Source organism: Ambystoma mexicanum, chromosome 6q, assembly GCF_040938575.1.
Source record: "Ambystoma mexicanum isolate Mex_15411 chromosome 6q, UKY_AmexF1_1, whole genome shotgun sequence".
Taxonomy (NCBI): Eukaryota; Metazoa; Chordata; class Amphibia; order Caudata; family Ambystomatidae; genus Ambystoma; species Ambystoma mexicanum.
The window spans coordinates 405,577,722-405,590,572 of NC_090937.1; the positions used below are offsets into that span (position 1 = coordinate 405,577,722).

General features: G+C 39.8%; 1 protein-coding gene across 1 annotated transcript in view; it reads right to left on the reverse strand.

Annotated features, from left to right (window-relative positions):
- MUSK (muscle associated receptor tyrosine kinase) overlaps positions 1-12,851 on the reverse strand; it is a 951,534-nt gene that overhangs the window by 638,800 nt on the left and 299,883 nt on the right. The window lies entirely within an intron of this gene.

Genomic DNA, 12,851 nt, shown 5'->3' on the forward strand with positions numbered 1-12,851 from the left:
TCTGAGTGTTCCTCTCCCACAGGATTTTGTAAACCTCCTGCCTTAAGTTAGCGGACGCAGTACTGAACTGTTTGTTGTCCGCTCGCCACTCACCACTCAAGTTTTGATAATTGTTTACGTATCTGCACTAGCACTTACATTCGCCATCTTGTGGATGGCATTGAATTATTTAGTGTGATGGTAGCTTCTAATCCCTTTATATTTGTTCAGTTAGCTGTGGGAAGTTCTACTTATATCCCCTGCACCTTGGTATCACTTCACATGGTAGTTTGTGATAACAGTTCTGTATTTGCAATTGCATTTGCACTTTTCATCCACCTTTGTTGTGGATCATATTGATTAGTCTAGCATGTTACTGTTCTGTAAGTTTTACCTCATCGTAGTGCAAGCTGTATTTTAGTATTTTATAGTACGGACCTGGGTATTTGTTTAGCCCATCATCATTAAGGCCTACCTGGGCAATATTATTAATCTTACTTTATTAATTATAGGAATAATCGCACAGGCTTTTTTTTGTCAATGATTTTATGTTCATATTTTAAGCATTAGCATTAGAATTAGCACCTGTGATTCCTTCCGGTACTACTGACATGTCCCCCTCCTTCTTGTAAATAATATTTAATCCTTCAATAGTTTGGAGCTCATTTGTTGAAAGCATATCAAAGAAGAAGGCCAGCACAAACATCTCCCCAGGGAAAGTCCTAAGAAGTTATATAAAATATCTGAGGTCATAAAGGACGTACATGTGCTGAATTCGGAGATAACAAATCTTCTCCTCAACATTTACAGTGGTAAAAAGGGGCCATTAAGCGGGCCACCAAATGTAATTGTTTGATAGAAGAAACTGACACAGAATCCACTGGTATAACTGAGGCAGAAGATATGGAGGTAGCGAGCAGTCCACACCAACAACCCAAACGAGATAAAGGAAGGGGGACTCATAAGGAGCGCTTGGATGTGTTTGAAACAGTGAAGACGGTAGGGTAATAGGGTGGTATAATATCCCTGCTATCTCGCTAGTTGCAAAAGGGACAAATTTGAACAGTGTCATTGAGTTGTGCACTGCACGAGAGGGAGAGCAGGAGAGCCCGTCACAATCGAAGGGTAGGACACATATAGCTAGCACGGCGCTGATGTTTACAGAGGATTCTGTCTAGGAATGCCCTGTAACTAACATAGAAGAAGTTATTGTAATCACTCCTACTATCCCCACTACAAATAGATTTGCTGTTTTAGAAAACAGCAATGAACTGGATAATCACACTTATTGGCAGACTCACACAAATAGCAATAACATTAAGGGGGAAGACCACTAAAAATAATCATGATAAATCCTGTAAACTCTATTCAAGTGGGGCAGAAAGATTAGGTAGCATCTGTGTGCCGAGATCTTGTTTATCATCAGAGGGAGGGTAATGATATCATTCTAGTAGAAATAAAGACATTACCAGAATTAGTAGGTATACTCATCAAATGAGTGGGTCATTTATGTGATATGCCGGGCCCTGTTAAATAATCTTGGTTCTGAGCAATTGAAGGCACCAATAATACTTTCTGAAAAGTAGGCTGTTGTTCCAGGGCTTACTTGCCATTGAATTCAGGGCCTATTCTCTGTGCGGATCAAGGATTATGTTAAGATCTTACATTCCCCCCTTTAATCGCTTTGATAAGGGCCAAGTGTTTGACAGGCACAAGGTGAAAGCCCAGAATAAGACTTTAATAGTACTGGAGTCCGAGGGACTGACTGGGAATTCAAGGGACACCAACGATAGAGGTGGAGAAGAACTTGATGATGTAGATTGACTTCAGCAGGGGCATAGGATAGGTACTGTTGTAGGCCTCCCAGAAATCAAAATGATGTCCTGGAAAAAAGCTGGGTTTGGGATGCATCTTGTGGATAATAACTGGTGCAGTTTCATCCGTGGATTTAGGTTAATATGTATGCAAGAAACCTGGGCACTGGATCAAGCAGATTTGCAGAACATTCAGCATTCTGTGTCCCTGCCCAGAAAAGGCTGAAGGAGAGACCTAGTGGAGGATTAGTAACTTGAGTGGATGCCGACCTGAACTGGGACATCGAAGTCTGTAACATTGTTTCTCCAGATCTGCAGCATTTAATAGTACACATAATAGAAGGCCACCATATGCTTTTGTTTAATATACACATATATATAATAGCCCTAATAGTAATACCTTACCATAAACGCTGGATATAATGCATGGACTACATAATAAATGGGAAAATGGTGATCCCAAGAAAATACACATCATAGGAGCTGGGAATTTTAACCTCCAGTTCGAAACACTTACATAACTGGATGAGCTATGGGAAGAGCAGGATGTGGGCTGGTATATTCCAGCCCTGTTGGCAGAAGATCTTGCTAGACTGCTTACCCAGGCTATTGATACTGCCCAAACTTTGTCTGAACTTCGCGTGAGGGCATGTAATGGGCATTTCAGCCTGGACAAAACCAGCAAAAAAACCTATAATAGCCACAGCATCCCAACCAAGATTGATTATATCTTGAACTTAGCTTGTGACTGGGATTTGCTAAAAAAACATTGAGGTTAATGACCCCTATGAGAGTGATCATAAACCATTACCTATTGTTTTTGAGGATATTGGTGGCCGTTGAAATGGTCTCCCTGTGAGCAACAGAACACCTGCCACATTTTTGTCTGGGCATGCTTTTCACTCAATAAAGTGGCCCAAACTAGAAGCAAACAATAGTTTTCTGGGCATTCACCACACAGATTTAGGATACATCAAACCCATATGCTCTGTAGAGTGTTCTGTTCTACGCATGGTTCAGGAATTTGATACACTCATATATTGCATCCAGCAATAACTCTCTACTAGTAAAGGTATTTTGCTTTCTCTTGAGTAACTTATAGAAAACATCTTCAATAACATACGTGTTTTGTGAGTGCCAAATGGGATGATCTGTTGCATGCCGTAAAGATGGGTGAATCTTTATCCTTTTGGTCATTGACGAGAGTAAAGATCAGGGCAATACAGCCATTCAAGGGTGTATATGCCCAGATGCCTAGCATAAGCATTTCAAGGAATTATACAGGGAAACATCAGATAATTCTGCCGTAGTGTCAGACTCCTTGTTTGATCAGGGGGATCTCCAAGGGGTAGGAGTGTCAAGATTTAATTTTGTTTTAACCGCGGTTCAGGATGCTATCAAGACTCAGAAGGGAGTAAAAGCCCCACGACCCGACAAGATTCCAAAGACTTATTTAAAGAAGAACCAGTTGTCTGGACTTCAGTGTTGTGTCGCTTTTTTGATGCATTCATTAATTTAAATAGGGCCCCAGACTCGTGCAGGAAAGTGGAAATTGTTGAATCTTTAAGAAAAGGGGAGGGAGTCTCCTTCGAATTATATCCCCATTAGATGCTACTGGCAAAACCTTTGTAAAGGTCTTGCTCAGACACCTGCAGGAATGGGTTGATTTGCAGGAGATTATCAGTCACCTCCAAGCTGGATTCCAGGCCGGCAATAGTACTCTGGACCAGGGCTTCCGACTTTTCCTTATTTTACAGAAGTGTGTGGTCTTAAAAAATGTCAAGATCTATGCATTAGTTCTTGATTTAAAAACTGCATTTGATGGGGTACCCTGAGGCCTGTTCTGCAGGTTCCCATATTCATGGGAACTTATTGACATTGGTTCAGCAACTATATACTGGAAATCAAGCAGTAGTCCATTGCAGAATAGTGGAGGGAGATAACTAACCCCTGTGATTTTGCCAAGAGAATAAGCAGAGGTGGGTATTAACCCCATAACTCTTTTGTGTTTACATCAATGAGATTATTGAGGAACTAGTAGTGAATAATTTGGATTCCCCCAAGGCTGGGTAACTAAAGGATCCAAGCTCTTTTGTTTGCGGATGATGCAGTCCTCTTAGCAACTACTCCGGTGGGACTCAGTAAGTCCCTGGACAGTTTTAATGCCAAATATAAACAAATGAGATTAGAGATTAATGTAAGCAAAACCAAGGCTACGCTTGTTAGACCCAAATATACTAAAAACTGTGCATTGAATGCAAGCATGGATGGGAGAAAGATGGACCAAATAGTATTATATGACTACATCAGTAGAATGTTTGCCGAAAACTGTCTTTGGGCAGCCCAACTTGAAAAGGAAAGTATTAGCTTGGAAAACAATGGAACTTTAAGGAATTGTTTTCACGGACAAGGTGGTGGGGCTGTAACTTCGGCCACAGAGGTATACAAAATTCAGGCAAAATCGTCATCATTTTATTGGGCTTGGATTTGGGGCTACGCGAATGCCCAAACATTAGCTACAGTTGAAAATAGGTTTTAAACAAACTTTATTGCTTTCCCTAAGCTCCCTTAATGTGCTAGTACATATGGAGACAGACAACCAACCAATCACAATTGAGGTGTAGGGTTTAAGGCCTGTGTTGTACTGGGTTAGGCTATGGAGTTCACCTGACCGAATTAAGTACAAGGAGTCCTTAATACATGTCATGTCTCTTGTGGGAGGGCCGTTCACTTCTATGGCTTTCACATATAAAGATCTGGCTATTCACCTTGAATTGCAGCATTTATTGGCATAATCCGCCATCTATTAATCCTGATTTATAGTGAAACATACAGCAGTGTTCTTATCACGCACTAGAATGGAGTATTGGTGATCTAAATTGGTATCAGGATCTTTGTACCTTTTATCTAAGCAAGATTTTAGATAAAAAGAGTATCTAGACATTGTTTCACCACCATGCATATGTGCAGTTTACCTAAAATTAGAATAGACACATGGAGCGTGGCCAAGTTTACAAGCACATGGGGTGGATCCAACAGTAGCATTTGTCCTATTTGTGGAAACGATCAATAGACGGTAATTCACTTCATGTTTATGCGTCGTCCTCTAAGAGACTTAAGGGTTAGATATTTAAAGCCACTTCTTAATGCCTTACATGTTCGTAGTCTCGATCACGCCAAGATCTTTGTAAAATCAGCCCAGAATCTCAATGCAATCAACTTTGTGGTGAAATTCATCCACCGTGCTTGGATAAGAAGAAGCCTAGTGATCAAGTCAATACAATAACTATGGAGACATCTTTAATGTATTGAGTTATCTTCATCCTATCCTTTGTAAATATTACCTTTAACATGATCTCCTCTTTTATTTTAGTGTTTTTATGACTCATGCTGTCTGAGGGATTGGAATTTAATTGAGTTAACATGAAGGCAATATTAAAATGTTTTAGGCAACTTTGCTCTTTGAGGAAAGTGATTATTCATGTTTGCTATATTCCTATTGTTATTTTAACATGTCTTATACAGTGTTTACGTCTGCTGTTAACGACAATCGATGTAATTTGCGCATGGATATTTTAGCAATATATATTGTTTTAATGTATTTCTTACCCGATGACACAAAGTGCAATAAAGGTATGGTGAACTGAACCGAAAAGGACACACATCAGATTAAAGCAACCAGACATATCTAAAACCTTAGAATAAAGGTTAAGCAAAAGGAGTAAGAGGATTGTGTTATTTTCCCAGTCTGCACAGTAGTGTGAGTGTAAAAGATGCCATTTTGGCACATGTATTTTCAAAATTTAAAGACAAACAGCAAAATATAATTTGTCGTGGTTGTCAATATTTGCCATACTTGCAACATTAAGCTGATGTGGCTGTATGCAATTAGACATGTCTTTGGGTCAAGTTTGGCTATATGTGGGTTTCCATTTCTGGTAACCGTGTGTGTGTGTGTTCTTTTAGGGGGCATGGGTGTATTGTCTCATACTGTACATACTGAATGATTGGACGATGCAATCAGGAATGTTGCAAAATTGGCAAATATTAGCCTTTTGAGGCAAATCCATCAGAGGTGTGTTTTTACATATGGCAAATATTGGCATTGTGTGGCAAAGCCAATATGTATAATCCTACAGGGCCACATACTGACATTGACAAGAACAACACATCACAAATGTGGCCTGACATGGGCACGTACTGGCATTATTTGGGAAAAGCCATCACAAATATGTTTTACAGATTTACACACTGGCATTTATGGGCAAAGCCTTCACATATCTGATCTTACAGGGGCAAATACAGACATATTGGGGCAGATGCTACACGTGTTTGCTTACAGGGAGAATTGCTGGCATGTTTGAGGAGATCCATTAAAACTATGTTCTTACAGGAGAAAATGCTGTCATTTTGGAGAAACGCCATCATAGGTGACTTTAGTGGGGGAAATAGCAGCAGGTGTGTTCTTATTGGTTACATGCCGGGTATTTTGTGGCAAGACCATCACTGATGTGGCCTCACATGGACAAATACTGTCTTTTTGGGGCAAACCATGAAAGGATTTGTCTTATAGGTCTTTTCTTACAAGGGCACATGATGGCTTTCACACGTATGTTTTTATAGAGGAAAATTGTTTCATATCGGGGCAAAGCCTTCACAGGTGTTATGTGATGGGTCAAATACTGATGATGTTGATGCAAAGTCATCAGAGGTTAATTTTGACAAGCGCAAATACTGGCATTGCTGTGTAAAAACCATCATAGGTGTTTTTTGACAGGGAGGAATACTGGCATATTTTGTCAAAGTCGTCAGAGATGTGTTCTTTCAGGGGCAAATGCAGGCATGTTTAGGCATAGCAATCTCAACTGTCTCCTTACGGGAGAAATACTGGACTTGTTGTGTCAAAGCCATCACAACTGTGCTCTTACAAGAGCAAATGCTGGTATGTTGGCACAAGACCGTGACAGTTGTGGTATTACAAGGACAAAAGCTACCAGGTTGGCTAAAACCCATCATAAGTGTGTTCTAATATGGCAGCACTGACATTATTTTTATGCTGTCTACACTGCAGATCGATATGTATTCCTGAGTACAGTAACCTGTTTGTAATTGTCCTGTTGTTTATCATTCTGATGTGGCTTCCGGTGGACAACATTGCACTCTATCAATAGCGAAAAAATAAATACCCAAATAGTGAATATTATAAGTTACTAGCAAAAACATATTTGGAAATGCACGTTTAAGTGAAGACTAAAACAGAAAGACCACAGACATTATGAAACGAAAATTATTAACCAATGAAAACATTTGGGGCCGTATAGTGGCATTGCCCCATTGATTGTCATTGTGCCAACATATGATCCCTGCTTTTTTCAGAAAGTTAGTCTGCAGACATGGGCAACCATTATTATTGTCTGGAGATATATCATAAACACCTTCACCTGCCCCAACTCTCTTAACATAAACTTGCAGGAAATAGTTTGCAAATGCACCCGGGAGAGTTTTATGATGCCAGGGAGTGCATCACTTTCCCAGCTATTTGTTCCAAATCTAGGGAGTCAGTACAAGATTTTGTTAAAGTATCTTTGGATCCACCCTGCACTAAACACAATAAAATAGGATGTTAGGACATGCCATTGTTGGTTAGCGATGTCTGCTCCTCTACAACCGATAGTCTTTAGAAATACCTGATCCAGGTAGCCCATAATGTGTTAGAGTTGGTTGGGCTGAATTGGTCAGGAGAATTGAATGAGCAAATTAATAATTCTGATATAACATGGCTGAAAAAAACTGTCTTAGAATGTCTCACCTCAGCTAACCATAGCTAAAAAGTAAACTTGTTTAACTTACATACCCCCATTTAAATCTTCTTAAGGCAACTGCAGGACGCAGTTGCCTTAAAGCATGCCCTTGCCAGGTGTTCTGCCTCACCTCAATACTGGGCAACCGTAGTAGAATTGCTTTTTTGTACGGTTTACCTTATTGCCTTAAGATTTCTGCTTCTATAGCCATTTGAATGGATTTGTGATTAGTGGAATGTTCATATGGATGAATTGTTCATTTTAATTGCATTTTTGTGATGCTGATGAATTTGTATATGGTATATTTTATTTGTTTTGTTTGTAGACTTTAAGTGTGTACATTAAATATCATTTCACCTTTAGTAATTCTAAACAACCAATTATGTGCCAATTGATCACCCCCATACAGACGTGTTCCTCCTGTAAATGAATGGATATCATTTGAATGTAGTACTTTTATGATTTTGCTGAATACACCCTGGCTCTTCCTTTAGTAAGCTCACTGGCAACCTAGAGCATACATATTTCCATGTGCATTAAACATTTTTTTTCAAGGGAAAGGAGTATAAAGCTCTTGAATCGCTCTTTCTTATCCCGGGAATATTTAGTCAGTGAATACTATAATTACATCCTTTAAAGTGCAACCACATCAAAATAGTAAAATGCCTCTGCAAATAGTTGAACATTTGCAAATCTGTATTTATACCTGAAAATGTTGGTGTGATGGTTATGTAAAGCTACCAATGTCTTTTCCGTAATGGGTTTCCTCATGTGAGACCGGTAGAGCTAATCTGCTTGAACGCGATGCCTGCAAAGCATTGGGAAAATAACATGGCCCTACTTCAGGGCACAAGTCGAGGTACCAGGTGGGTGGGTAGGTGGACGGCATCCACCCACTTTTTTGAGAGGGCGGATGCCACCCACCTGAGATTATAAACAATTATACCCCAAAAGAAACGTTCTTTCCACAATTGAAGTGTGCAGCTACACCGCTGGGACTGGAGCCCGGGTCGCGCGTTTAAAAGGCAACACTCTTAGCCACAGGATTAAAGGAAGTCTGTATGAAAATACCATTAAATGTCTCCCATGTTCACTTTCTGTGACATCACTTCCCAATGTGAGGGAATATAATAGCTCAAGGGAACGCGTTTGTCTTAGAAACAAGAAAATGCAGCGCAACACACGTTTGAATTGAATCCTGATCCTATTAAGCACATTATAAAAGAACAATTTTAATTGTGATGCGTGCGTCACCGTCACGCCACATTTTTATTTAGGACTCAAACCCTGCCCGACTTAAAGTTTAATTTTACAGTGCTGAGCTTGAAAACTGTAATCCAGTGAGTGCTGGAGCATGTCTGTCTCTTATCGTCAATATTATTGCTTTGCAGATAAAGGGACCATCAGGGGACTGAATCCCTTGCAAAGATTCCTCTGCAGCCAATGGAGTTTAAAGTGAAAGATTAGTGTTCTTTTTTTCTATGTAAAAGATATGCACAGCCCTTTGTTTCTCATGCATTGCTCATTTTATCATGTGACGACCATTTGAATAAGAAGCCTCTGAGTTTCCAAATAATATGCATTTTACCATCTCATTTAGTCCAATAAAATGGATCAAAAATTGGATTTTGATTGATTAGAAAAAAACTTACACAGCGTTAAACCAATTTTGATGTTTCTCCTCAGCAATCAGTGTCAAGCATTTCTAATATGGATCGGTAAGTCTTTATGTTCTTGCCTCAAATGTTAAATCGGACAGTGCAAAAAATAGTTGTATTCAGCTAAGGCCATTTGAGTTGTCAAAGAGATGGTTCATGAGTGGAACATAGCCAAATCGGTAAATGTCCAAGTCGAATCATAGACGGCTCCAATTGGCTTGATCTCATTTGAGCCAATAGGTCAATGCAGTTTGAATTAGGATAACCGTTTTTTTGAACAATGAATGTATATTAATTCAAAACTGCATAGTCTTTTTCAAACCATTGGAAATATGTTTTCAAACTGTCAGCTCGATCTAGTAGGAGAAACTGAAACCATAAAAAAGCCTTTTATGAAGAATTTTCAGAAATGGTTGGTGATATGACATAACAAATACAACTTGCTAACTGAATACTCCTTGAATGGGGCAAACTATGAGTTTGGTGTTGCAGTAATACACATGTGGCCCTATCGCTCCTTCTCAGCCATCAGTATCCCAGAATTCAACATTACCATAGAGTTTTATTTTAGCTGAATTGAATAATCAAACATTCTTATACATATGAGCAGCTCAAATTCAGGTTAGAAAGTTTCAAAATATTGTGCTTCAGCTCCAAATGGTTTGAACCCTTTCAGCTTCTTCTGACCCCTATTATTTGGATTGGGACATATCCTAATCAAGCTAGCTCACACTACCCTAATTTCTACCCAACACGTGTTGCTTTTCTAAATGCTCCCAAGGGATCCATTCTACAAGAGTGTTTTACTTGTCTCTTGCTACTTGTCAATTGCGCCATGCCTGGTGACATAATCCCTTTGTCAGTTTTATTTGCTGTGTTTCCTATTCATATACATGCAGTTAATCTGTGATATAAGTTATGAACACAATAAAGGGAAGACGAGTGACAACTTGTAGTTTTAACCCTGAACTAGTTGGGTGTAGCATCTTGTATCCCTAAACATTGAACACAATACTTTGGAATCATCAGACCACACCAATTACATGTAAAGTGGTAACAAATCATCAATGCATATTGTTTCTGCTACACACACTTCCCCATACTCACTTTAAAGTCACCTAACTAGCTCCAAATATTACATAACATTGTTTACTTATTTTCTGCTCCTCAGATGTGATATCTCCCAGACATACTCCTGTTTGTTGTTGTGACACTCCTAGGGTCTTTGCAACTACTTAAACAAGTAAACCCTCAATGATGATGCCCATAAACACTGAACTATAATCATGGGTCATTTGTGTTCATGTGCAGATACAATGTGTTCTAGCAGTTCATGATGGACCTCTCCTTTTGAGGTGGGGTACGGCGGGTCCAGGTAAATTTGCATATGGTTACACCCATTCTGTAATGGAACAGGCACCATACAAAGCAAAAGAATGGATTGATTCCAAAAGGCCATCTAGTGGTCAGGAAGCCCTAATACAAATATGTCCACTAATCACAGGTTAGTATTTGTACCTATTTGCAGTGGTGTCCATTCTCAAAACAGGTTATTTGCATATTGATAGAAAAGGCTTGATCTCCATTTTGCATCTGTACCATATATTTAATCAATACTTACCTATTATACACATCATAGGTCCATGCATCCTTTGCCAGTTTGTTTGTCAATGATACATCTCGTTCCAGATCCTCCACAATGTTAAATGCAATTCATTGTTGCTTGCTTAGAAACAATTGTGGTAGGCAAGAGGGTGCTTCTTTTTCCATTATGACCATAAATACTTCAGTGGTACCTCTCTGTGCAGAACTTTCACAGAAATTCATGGAGATGTGCATACACTAATATATGAAGGGTGCACATTGTGCAGTTAAAGGAGGTGCAAGAGCCCAACATATCCCAAAGATCATAGTATTTTTATTAAGATGTAAGTGCCTGAGTTCACAGTAAGAAATTCAATTTGGGATGATCATTGTAAATAGTAGCAGGCCAAGGGTGGTGTATTGTGTGGAATCATAAACATAGGTCACAGAAAACCTTTGGTTTACAAGCCTGCTTGAGATGGTCCTCCATGCTGCAAAGCCTTCAGATGATAGAAAAATCTTTCCTGAAGGACTGTAAAACGTTTACTGCTTTTGCTGTAGCTCTTCATTGCTATAAATATGACCCTAACTAAGACTATAAGGCCAGAAGCATGTAGCAAGTTGAAATATGTTTTTTGGAGGAACAGAGAGACAGGTAAGGCATGTAACTGAGGACCTGTTACTGATATGTAATTTGCACCTGGGGAAGGGCGATCATCCAATCAGGTGGCTGGAACAACGGGCAAGAATAGACAGTGTACCATCCACTGTTTTATCCACCAAAGGCCCTTCTCCGGGTGGTGACATTTTATATTGTTTTTAATGTGGGGAGGCAACAGGGAGCCTCTCCCTGTTACCTCTCCGGCTACCTCTCTATCCTTCTTACTCACAACCCATAAAACTAAACATACCCTTTCCCTCCTCCCGCAAACCTCATTCCTTCGGGACCAGAACTTTGTGCTCCGGCGCCGATGCTCCTGTTGGTCTTGGCCGCCATCCCTTTTCCAATGGTGGTGGTCACCTTTTTGTCTGTGTTTTTATCAGGAGATTGGGTTCACGATATAACGTGGGCAGACCCTGGGGTGCAAATAGTAATCACGCCCCAGCTGGGAGGCGATCAGGCCGTTAATGGCTCACAGCCCTTGCTAAGGCCTTCACTTCACTCAGGTTTATTATCAGGCTCAGTTAATAACACCTCAATGTTTATCGTTCTGTAGAACTTGTGGATGGTGCTAAACATTGCTCACCAAACATTTGGGCTGTTGCCATTTCCCCAAAGAACAATAAGTGATGTTTTCAGGACATCCACAGTGACTATGTAGGAGAGAATGTATAGATCATAAACGACAGGGGAGGGCATATGCACACGTGTTGATCTTTCTGAAACTATGACTGGTATGTGGCATCAAGTTCCTCGCCCTTCCCCTCATTCCACTGAAAACTTGTGGTAAAGCTAAGGTTTAGGTATATTGATGGAAGCTATAGTCATAGGTAACGCACCAAGATCCCACCCAAATGACAAAACGTTAAAGTATGATATTTAGGTTCCAATGAAACACAATAACCCCTATATATACATCCCGGTCACAAATGACAATGCAAGTGAGTCTCACAAAGCTCAATAACTTATATTTGAATATGGAGATACAAACCATACATTCTGGGCTCTCCTTTTAGTTTTGGCCATTAGGTGGTGCTTAATCACTATCTATAAGCCAGCATTATTGCATTGGAGTACAAATAGGAGGTTGATGAGATGTGAGAAAGGACACACAGCTTAAACGCGTTGTTTGGTTAGTTACCCATCTATTGACTGCCCCTGGTCATTACCACACTTTACCTGTCCCTTCTCATCCGAAGCACATCTGATCGTATTTCTTAGCCATACATGTATTTACAACAAGACTGATTAGCCGCAGGCCATGGGTGGCAGATTGCCAGAGAAGAGGCATGTTTTTGCATTTTATTTTCAATTTGCTGGTTGTCATTTTTTAAATATAACGTTTTTTTTTTCT